The sequence below is a fragment of the Mastomys coucha genome, unplaced genomic scaffold (assembly GCF_008632895.1).
Source record: "Mastomys coucha isolate ucsf_1 unplaced genomic scaffold, UCSF_Mcou_1 pScaffold13, whole genome shotgun sequence".
Classification (NCBI taxonomy): domain Eukaryota; kingdom Metazoa; phylum Chordata; class Mammalia; order Rodentia; family Muridae; genus Mastomys; species Mastomys coucha.
Window position 1 is genome coordinate 78303055 of NW_022196895.1, and position 9583 is coordinate 78312637.

The window sequence follows — 9583 nt, forward strand, 5'->3', positions numbered from 1 at the left end:
CTCCCCCTTCCCTCCCCCTCCCCCTCTCCCTGTCCCTGTCCCTCTCCCTCTTCTTCCTCCTCTAATGTTTCCCACTTTATTCCCTTGAGACTGAGTCTCACTGAACCAGAAACTCACTGTTTTGTTTTAACTAATCTGGCCGGCCAGAGAACTCTGGAGACCCATTTGTCCATCTGTCCCCTCTCCCCCATTCCCCAAGGGAACCTGCAATCACACCTAGCCTTTACATGATCAGGGAGGCTTCAGACTCTGGCCCTCAAGCTTGCACACCCAGCAAACTCTCCCCAGCCTTAATCTGCATCTTAGTTTACCATGGTGCATTCGGAGTCCCTCGGTCGCACACAGAAGCCCATGCTGCCTGCTGAGGTGTGAGGTGTTGATAGATTGTGTGGCTACCCTACCCTCTAGTGGCCTGAGGTTTTGTGGGAGAAGGAGGTAACTGCACTGGGCACTGTGGCTCCTTAAAAATACCAAAGACAACAGGAGGCATTGCCGCCTCTTGTCAAAAGGTGACTTTCCGTTTGCAGCCATTTTTGCTAAGGGTAAAAGTTGACTCCACAGTGAGACTTGGTTCACCTCCCCCGGTCCTTGGGTCTTGTATTCTTTCTCTAACCGGCAGGGCGAGAAGCTGCTAAGCTATGGCCCTTCAAATACTCACCAATGGCCCTATTAGATAGTTTACTCCACACTCTACCCTTTCTCTAAAAAGCCTCTATGGAGTTCGGGTACCTGGTCTCCTGTCTACACTGTATCCCCACAAACCCCATGCAGGCAGCATTTCATAAATCCTATGCCAAGGGTCTAACAGGGCAGCCAGGCCTCCCACCCCGTGAGAATTCTGCTGTTTCTAGAAATCAGTAGAAGCCTTGGAGGGCAAGAGAGGAGTGTTGTCACTGCAGCTAGGCAGCTCTCTGAAGCACAGATTCATTGACATCTGCAGAGGAGAGATGCTGGGACACATCTGGTTGCTGACATTGAGTTTTGATGCATGGAGTTTAATGCATGGAGCTAGGGACCTAGCGTTCCAACATCCCCTGATATCCTGGGTACCAAGGATGACCTGAGCAGCTGTGAGCATTGGACGCCACTGTCCTGGGTGACCCTCTTGCTTACAGTCACTCCATCTTAGGTGGGACCAGAACATTTTTCTTGCCTTTCTATCCTTACCTCCAAACCCCAGAACCTACATGCCCAACACACACACACACACACACACACACACACACACACACACACACACCCCACAGGTTTCCCGGGTAAGGACCAGCTAGTGAATCTAGACTGCCCTGGAAATATTTGCCTTAGGAAGACTGGCATTTGGACAGAGTGCTAGATTCCCCACCTTCCAGAGGAAGTGAAAGTCTCTGAGAGTCAGCTCTGAGTCTGCCTGCCCTCTGCTCGCCCTTGTATGCATGGTATGTGTCCCCGGTTGTCTGAATAATTCCCTGGTGTGGTTTATCTCATGAAGAACTGGAGACTTACTCAGTGTGGTCGCCATCCACTAGTCCCTCCCACATACCCAGAGTCAGGCTGATGGAGTCAAAAGATCTCTATGTGATAGCAAGGAACTTGTGTCCAGGAAAGCAGCGTCAACACAGTGGGTTCCTGAGTGACAGAACAGGGAAGCTTCCTTGCTGGAGTCCGGAGCCTACAACTTCGTAACGACAGGCGTCCTAGGCCCTCCAGCCAGCACCTGTGGTCTCAGCTCCAGCTTCAGGCCCAGAACACAGAGGTCCACCTCAGGCGTAACCGGGGGACGGGTTCCAGGACTCAAGGTATCCCGTGGTTCAGGGGGATGCCTTTTAGACCTCTCTTGCGAGGTCCTGCTCTTCCGATTCCAGAAACAAGAAAGTCCAGAGAGCAGCGGTGCGGGAGCGTGGGGCGGTGACGAGCAAAGCCCCGCCCCACCGCTCCGAGGACTGCCCTGCCCCTGGGTCCCCGCGTGTCCCCCGCCCTCCCAGTGGCGCGCGTTTACCTGCTTTCAGGCAGGGGGAGGCGGGGCGGGAGCGGGGTGCGCGCCCGTCCCCGGAGCAGCCTCTGTCAGTCACCGCCGCTGCGCGCCAGCGAGGACGAGCCTCCGGCTCGGGCGGCCTGAGCCTCGCGACCCCGGAACGCAGTACCCGCGCCCCAACGACCCCGAGCCCAGCGTTGGGTCCCTTCTACAGGGCTCCGGGCTCCTGGGCCCCCCTTGGCCTCCGAGCCGCAGCCAGCACCGGTAAGTGATCATTTGCAGGGACGCCAGGGGCGGCCCTGGTGCCTTTGTCTCGGGGCCCCTGCGAGCGGGAGACCCTAGTACAGAGTCTGACTCCCAGAGAAGCGAATGAAGGGGCGCTCCGCGAGGGCAGCAGAACTCTGTTTCCCCTTCTAGGCCAGGAGTGCCTGGGTCACACCTGACCAGAGGTGCAGGTGGCCCGGCAGGTGGCAGCTAGGCGACCTCCCGGACCCGACACCACGTCGACAGCCCCGATCTTTCTTAGGAAGGGTGAACTAGAGTATAGACTCAGGGAAACCCCAGTGGGGACTGGAAGCCTGGTGATATACAGGGGCGGTCTCCAGCCAGGCCTTGGGACTCCGGGGTCGCTGAAACTCGTGAGGCCTAGGCATGGTGAGGGGAGGTGGGGGAGGAGTTTAGGGGGAGGAGGTGACCTCTGTCTAGAGAGACCGCCCTCAGCCACGGACAGGGCTCTGATGGGCTCTGAGACACACTAGGGGTCCCATCCAAGCCTGCTTGCCTGCAGATCACACACCTGCTGCCCAGCGGGCGATCGCTGCCCTGCCCTGCCCCACGAGGAGAAGCAGTTTCCCTTTGAGCCGAGGGCGGCGACAGGCACTTGTCCAGGCTTCCGCCTTTCGAGGCCTGTCTCGGGCTCCTCAGCCCTTGGGCGCCGCGCGCAGCCCCCAGCCCACCTGCGGTCACCTGCTGGCACTAGCTCGAGTCCAGCCTGGCCCGATCTTCCCAAGGTAACTTGATCTCCTGGTCCTGCCGAAGCGCGGGGTCCCGGGGGCAGTCCTTGTGTTCTGTTATGGTTTGTTGTAAACTCTGCTTTTTAGGGCATGTGCATACCGCGCGTACCCCGCTTGGGATTTTGAGGTGGTGGTCCAACCCCCTGGTTTGGAAGGTAGAGCAAGGCTTGGATGAGAGTTTGGTTCTCCGAGGATCAGATCTGACTCGTTAATGCTTGCCAGCAGGACAGCTGCTGATCCGCGCAGCATCCAAGAGTGGGTCTGTGTGTTGGGGAAAGTCTTGGACCTGGGGATGGGAGACAAACATCGGGCAGGCATCATCTCTGCCTGCACATACACAACTAGAACGGCTTTTTCAGAGGTGGTCTCGAGTAAGATCTGTAGTTTTGGAGTCTGTCTAGCTAAGTTCAAAGGACCACTCACTCACTACCCATGGCTCTCCCAAATAGAGCTTACCCTGCCAACACCTCTGGGGTGGGGGTGGGCGTCCGGGGTCCTGAGAAGAGGCCATCCCAGGCCAGAGCACCTGAGAACCAGAGGCCTGTAGTGAGCTCTCAGACAACTGTACAAGTGCACACCAGTCCAGCTTGGCTAGCCGCCCCCAGCTAGATTCTCAGAAACCTGAGAAAGAAAATATGTTTTAAAATAATCGTGAACGTGAGACGTAACGCCTAAGGATTTTAATGTTCTGAGATGACTGCTTTTGATCAACTTGAGATTTAAAAAGAAATTTGTAAATCCATTTAATGCCTGTCTAGAGGTGGAATGTTGGTTCTTTGTGGAAATGGTGTGTGTGATTTAAAAAAAAAAAAAAAGATGTGTGAACTCGGAAAAAGAACACAGCCTCGTGTGTCAGGGATGTTCCGGTTTAGACTGACTCTGGAGTGCTAAAGCTTAGTTTGTTTCCTCTTTGGGTTCTTTGTGATTTTAACCTTTACATTAATTTATTTACGTGTATGTGTGGGTGAACATGTGTGGCGGTCAGAGGATGATTGGCAAGGAGTAATCTCACCTTCCACCATGTGGGTTGCAGGGATCAAACTCAGGTCGTTAGCCTTGGTGGCAAGCGCTTTACCCACTGACCCGTCTCACCCACCCCTCTCCAGGTTCTTTCAAAGTCGGCAGCTGCCTTCCCAGTAGCAGGTGGCAGGGACTGACTGACACATCAATAAACACCAGGCTCCCTGCTGAGAGCATTAACTACGGCATTTACATCTTAAGGGCCTTGGGAGAGCTCCATCTTCTTTCAGAACATTAGTTGCCCCTGGGGCACATGGAGACTGAAGTGTGGTGAGATTGCCACTCGGCCCCATTTGGCCCCTCATGGCCACTTGAAGGTGCCCCCTTCCTTTCTTCTTGAATATCCACCACCGGAGCTAGAGAGATGGGCCCGTGGTTAAAGACACCTCACTGCTCTTGGAGAGGACCGTAGTTTAGTTCCCAGCACCCATATCAGCTGGCTCACAGCTGCTTGCAACTCCAGCTCCTGGGAATCCAGCACCATCCTCTGTGACTCACAACATGCACATGCCCTCACACAGACATACATACATACACACATTACCAAAAACAAAAATGTAAGCCCACCAATAGTAATGACCATGCCTGTTAAAACGTCCAGTTCCCATCTCCAGGTGACCCGACACCCAACCTTGTCAATATCCCTTCCATGGTTTCCATTGCTGTCAATAAAGAAGAAAAGCAAGCGTCCCTGTGATTCAGCATTCCATTAAGAAGCCATGGCTTTGCAAAGAAGGAGGGACTCTTGCCAGTCCCTCTGAATGCACTAAAGGAAGTCTGGGAGGGAGCGGGGACACACAGGAAAAGCCCCTGTGCCTCCTGAGCAGAAATGAAGGACTGCTAGAACGTTCTCCCAGGAAGGCTCTAACTCTGTTGAAATCTGTGCTGGGAAGACTGTAGCCACGAAACTTAGTCAGTAAGAGAGGCCTGCTAGCCATCCAACATGAGGGAGCCTGCTACACTTAGAACAAACTGACAGAGAGGTAGCTGGACTCCCAGAGGCACCCTCAGGCTGCCGAGCTCGGGGCTTTCTTCTCCGACTGCGTCTGCTGGCCACCCTGGACACTTTGTGTATTCTGAAGCTATCAGGACACCTCCTCTCTCGGGAGATTTAAAGATGTGGTCCTGTGGTCCTGAAGGTTCTTTTGTTCTGGGCTTTGTAAGCAAAACCAAGCAGCTCTGGGGGCAGTATTATAAAAATGAGAGAGGGGAGAGGGAGACAAAGTGAGCTCAACTTCTGGGACGTGTGATACCAGATGTGTGACTGGACATCTCTAAGGTCTAAGAGATCAACCCCAAAAGAATTAATAAAGCATGAAAAGAATTTCATCCCACAGCTAGTCAGGGGGAGGGGAACTAAAAGCAGTGATAAGATACAGTTTCACATTCCTTATGCCAGTGAGAATTCTCAGGTCCTGACTGTGCCAAGTATGAAGAAAGATGTGGAGAAAGGACTTGCATTATTGATTGGGTGTGTTAGCAAAAACGTAAACACTTTACTGAATGACCTAGAAAAGCTGATGTTGGATATGCCCTGAAGGTTATCTAGAATCGAGCCCTAACCTTAACCCCAACCCCAACCCACGCCCCAACCCTTACCTTAACCTTTGGAGTGATACAGAAGACCTTGCATACTCAGTTAAAACAACCTGTTAATTTTTTTTCTGTTTGGAAATAACAGCAGTCCTATGGCAACTGCCAGATATCACAGAGAGAACTGGGGCTGGGGCACTCAGGAGGATGATGAGCCGGCCACTACTCCCTGGGCTACATAGTGAGACTGTCAGAAAAGAGGGGAGGAGAAGAAAAGGTGGAATGAAGGGAGAGAGGAAGAAAGGAAGGAAGGAAGAAGGAAGCGGAGAAGGGAAAAGAAATAATACAGAGCTCACTCATGCATACACCCTTCCCCTTGTCTCCCCAGTGATAACATCTTCCAGACTACAGCACAGAACACAACCAGAAATTTAGCCGTGACACCAACCATTAACCTCGCTCAGACTGCAGGCTTCACCAGTTCTCACACCAACGCCCCTATGCCCGACTCTGTGTCTGTGTCTCTGGGTCTCATGCCCATGGCTGTGTGTTTGTATCTGTGCGTGTTTGTGTGCTTTGTGTCTGTCTCTCTGTATGGATGAATGTGATGGTGCCATGTAGAACATCTGACTGCTAGCTAACACAATCAAGGATGAACCCCCAGCGCCATCTCTGCACGCCCTGTGCTGCTCTTCACAGGTGCAGACATCTTCTTCCGTTCCCCTCCCTCAGTGCAGGCCGCTAGGATGCTGGTCCTCCATTTCTCCGGTGCTGTCATCTCTGCACAAACGCACTGATGTGGCACCTCCTGGGCTCGGCATTTCCCCCCAGTCCGAGTTCCACCAGCACACAGGTGCTTGAGCGCTCGCTCGTGCCATGGTTGATTCTGTGTTGTTGCCGTGGCCTTCATGTTGCAGAAGCTCCGCCGTCCAGTCTCCTTGAAAGAGTGCGTGGGCCCTTTCAGAATGCAGTTATTCCACACAAAACTGCTATGAACATCCACCATCGCTTGTGTGAACGTGGTTTTCATACCTCTGGGATAAATGCCCGAGAGTGCAGTTGCTGAAGCTTGTGGTGGGAGAGCACCTGTTTAATTTTATAAGGACTGGGCATCTCATTGCCAGGGTGCTGTGACACCCCACATGCCACTCAGCATTGCCTGAGAGACCGAATCTCACACACATTCAGGATTGTCACTGGTTTGGGGTTTTGTTTGCTATTCTGACATACAAATGGGACAGTCCATGGTGGTTTTGACGGTGTCAAAGGTCAAGTGTACATATCTGCCATCCACAACTCCTTCAGCAAAATGGCTTCTTGTTTCTTCCCCTCACGTTTGAATCAGACGGGTTGTTGCTGTTACTCGGCTCATTCTTCTACTCTGGAGACCCCAACTTCTGGTTCCTTTCTTACAGTTCTGCCAGTGTTTAAATCTCCTCCATAGGATTGCTCAGAGAGAAGGTTGGCTGTGATCATTAGTATGTGCATTTCGGGGAATTCCTTTTCCGTTTCCTGGTTGGCAGGTTGGGGAGTTTTGCTCCTTTGTTTTGTTTTTGGTGTAAAGTCTTAAGACTTCCTCACTTAGCAGACTACGGTAGTGTACACCTGTAAGCCCACCACTTAGAATACAGAAGCAGGGGGCTATCTGTGAATTCCAAGCCGGCCAGAGGTACATACTGAGACCTTGTCTCCAAACAGACAGACAAACAGAAAGGTGAGAGAAAACAGGAGAAGCCAGAGACTTCCCCACCGGTCTCAGGCCCAGAGACGCTTCTGCTTCTCTTCGGTTTCGTTGACGGAGTTTAGTTTCTCCTTTCATATTTTAGCCTGCGACCCATTTTTAGTAACTTTTGTGTAAAGGATGAAGTGTAACATGAGGCTTTTTGTTAGAGCACCTTTCGGGTTTAATGAGAGACTGTTGAAAAACATAAGCCAGGCAGGGTAGCACATGGCTTTAATCCCAGCACTTAGGAGGCAGAGACAGGTGCAGCTCTCTAAGTTATAGGCTAGCCTCTCTCTTCATCGTCAGGTTCCAGGCTAGCCTGGGCTCCGCAGTGAAGCCTTGTCTCAGAAGGAAAATAAAAGTCGAACAAACAACGGAAGGAACTGCTTTTGTTTCTTTATCTTGTCTCTGGCTAGACTCTGCGTGCTGTACTGAATGACATCTGCAGGACGGGCCTGAAAACAGCATTCTGTTTCCTCTGATTCGTTATTTGTCAGCTGTGCACATCCTTCTGGCTTATGGTGGGTGAGGTTTCTTGGTGCGCCCATTCACTCTGCATAGCAGCCCTGCAGGTGTGTGGCCCACCTTTGGCAGTGCCGGGTGACCGTTTATCCTTTCAAACCTGGGGAGATGAAGCCGATCTAGAGACTTTGCTGTGGGATTTGTTTCCCTCCTGCTCTTCTGACCTGGAAACCTGAAGGTTAAGAAGTCAGCACACACACACACAGACATACACACACACACACACACAAATAAAACAAAACAAAACCCCTTGGGTCCTCTTTCCTCCATATCAGGGTCCGTATCGTCATTCTCAACTCTGAGCATGGCCCTGCTCTGATTACATCCCTGTCTTCTGGTGAAGAAGGAACCGACCTGCCTGCATTGTGTTTCTCTCCTTGGGTTGTCTATAACCACCTGCTGAAAATTCTTATTAAATGCATTGCCCTCAGCTTTAACCTTGGAACATTCTTGCACAGTCCTGGAGACTGGGCTGGGAATGCAGTCTTTGGATCTCTGGTCTAACTCAAAAGAGGAAATGTACAGACATGACCTACACATGTAGCTCTGTTCAGCTGGTCTGAATGATTCCATATACACACAAGCACATCGCAGTGTCATTAAGACACTCTGTGCGTGTCACTGTCAATTGGAATTTTTGCAGACGTGTTGATGGAGAGGTTGATGTTGTTGTTGTTTTTTGTTTTGTTTTTTTTGTTGTTGTTGTTTTTGAGACAGGGTTTCTCTGTGTAGCCCTGGCTGTCCTGGAACTCACTCTGTAGACCAAGCTGGCTTTGAACTCAGAAGTCCACCTGCCTCTGCCTCCTAAGTGCTGGGATTAAAGGTGTGCACCACCACCGCCTGGCTGGAGAGGTTGATGAAGTTTTATGCTTACAATGTATCTGTATATCTGATTCTCTATCCACACCTAGTCATATTTCCTACCCACGTGCTGCTGCTGTATCTCATGGGGCATACTGTGGGTAATCATATCCCTTGATTCTTCATATGCTTGAGGTCAAGTGCACCGTGATGCACTTGTGTGCATGTGGAATCATTCAGACCAGCTGAACAGAGCTACATGTGTAGGTCATGTCTGTACATTTCTTTTTTTGAGTTAGACCAGAGGTCCAAAGTAAAATTGCTAGCTAAAATTACAGAGATACACTGAGGGTTTCCAACCATACAGCAAAGGCACAGTTCCTTTATGGAAGGGTGACTATCTTCTGACTACCAGACACTGTGCAGTGTATCTCAGATGGAGTTCTTGCCTTTGAGTGATTGTGGTTTCCTTAAGAAACTCAGAAGCTCATGAGTAAGTTTCCCTACATAAAGCACCTGCTGACCCCTCTGCAGTGTGTTTGGACCAACCCCACAGGGCTTCTGCAGCAGAAGACCCCACTGGCTTCTCAGGGGCCAAGACTTCTGGCCTAAGCCATGGATCCAGCCCTCAGCAGACACCAACTGATGATAAACTGTAGGTGCATGCCCTCTCCCCTCCATCTGCTCTCCAGGTCTGTTAGCCTCCCAGAGTCCCTTTGCGAACATCCTCAAGCTCATGCTGGGACTCCTAGTTCAATTCCTGGCAGAGAGGTGCTGGCTTTCCTTCCTGGCTGCATTTGAATGGTGGCTCTCATGGGATGAAAATGTAGCTCAGTTTGGTACAGTGTCTGCCTGTGAGGCTCCATCCTCAGTACCACAAGTATTGTATGGCGCTACGGGTCTATTTCCCAGCCCTCAGAGATGGAGGCAGGAAGATCAGAAGTTCAAGATCACACTCTACTACATGGCAACTTCAAGGCCAGCCCCACATACGAGGTACATTTGCCCCCAAAGGAAGAG

The 9583-nt window shown here is 51.5% G+C and overlaps 1 protein-coding gene across 9 annotated transcripts in view; it reads left to right on the forward strand.

Annotated features, from left to right (window-relative positions):
* Positions 1-1944: 1944 nt before the first annotated feature.
* The window catches only part of Mbp (myelin basic protein), a 118239-nt gene continuing 110600 nt past the window's right edge, over positions 1945-9583 (forward strand). For 7 of the 9 annotated variants that reach the window (XM_031366146.1, XM_031366152.1, XM_031366148.1 and 4 more), the window contains exon 1: positions 2099-2215. The gene's annotated coding sequence lies outside the window, so the exon portion shown is untranslated. Of the gene's footprint in view, positions 2216-2854; positions 2962-9583 lie in introns of those variants that run through there. The other 2 variants (XM_031366155.1, XM_031366147.1) reach the window with 2 other exon arrangements.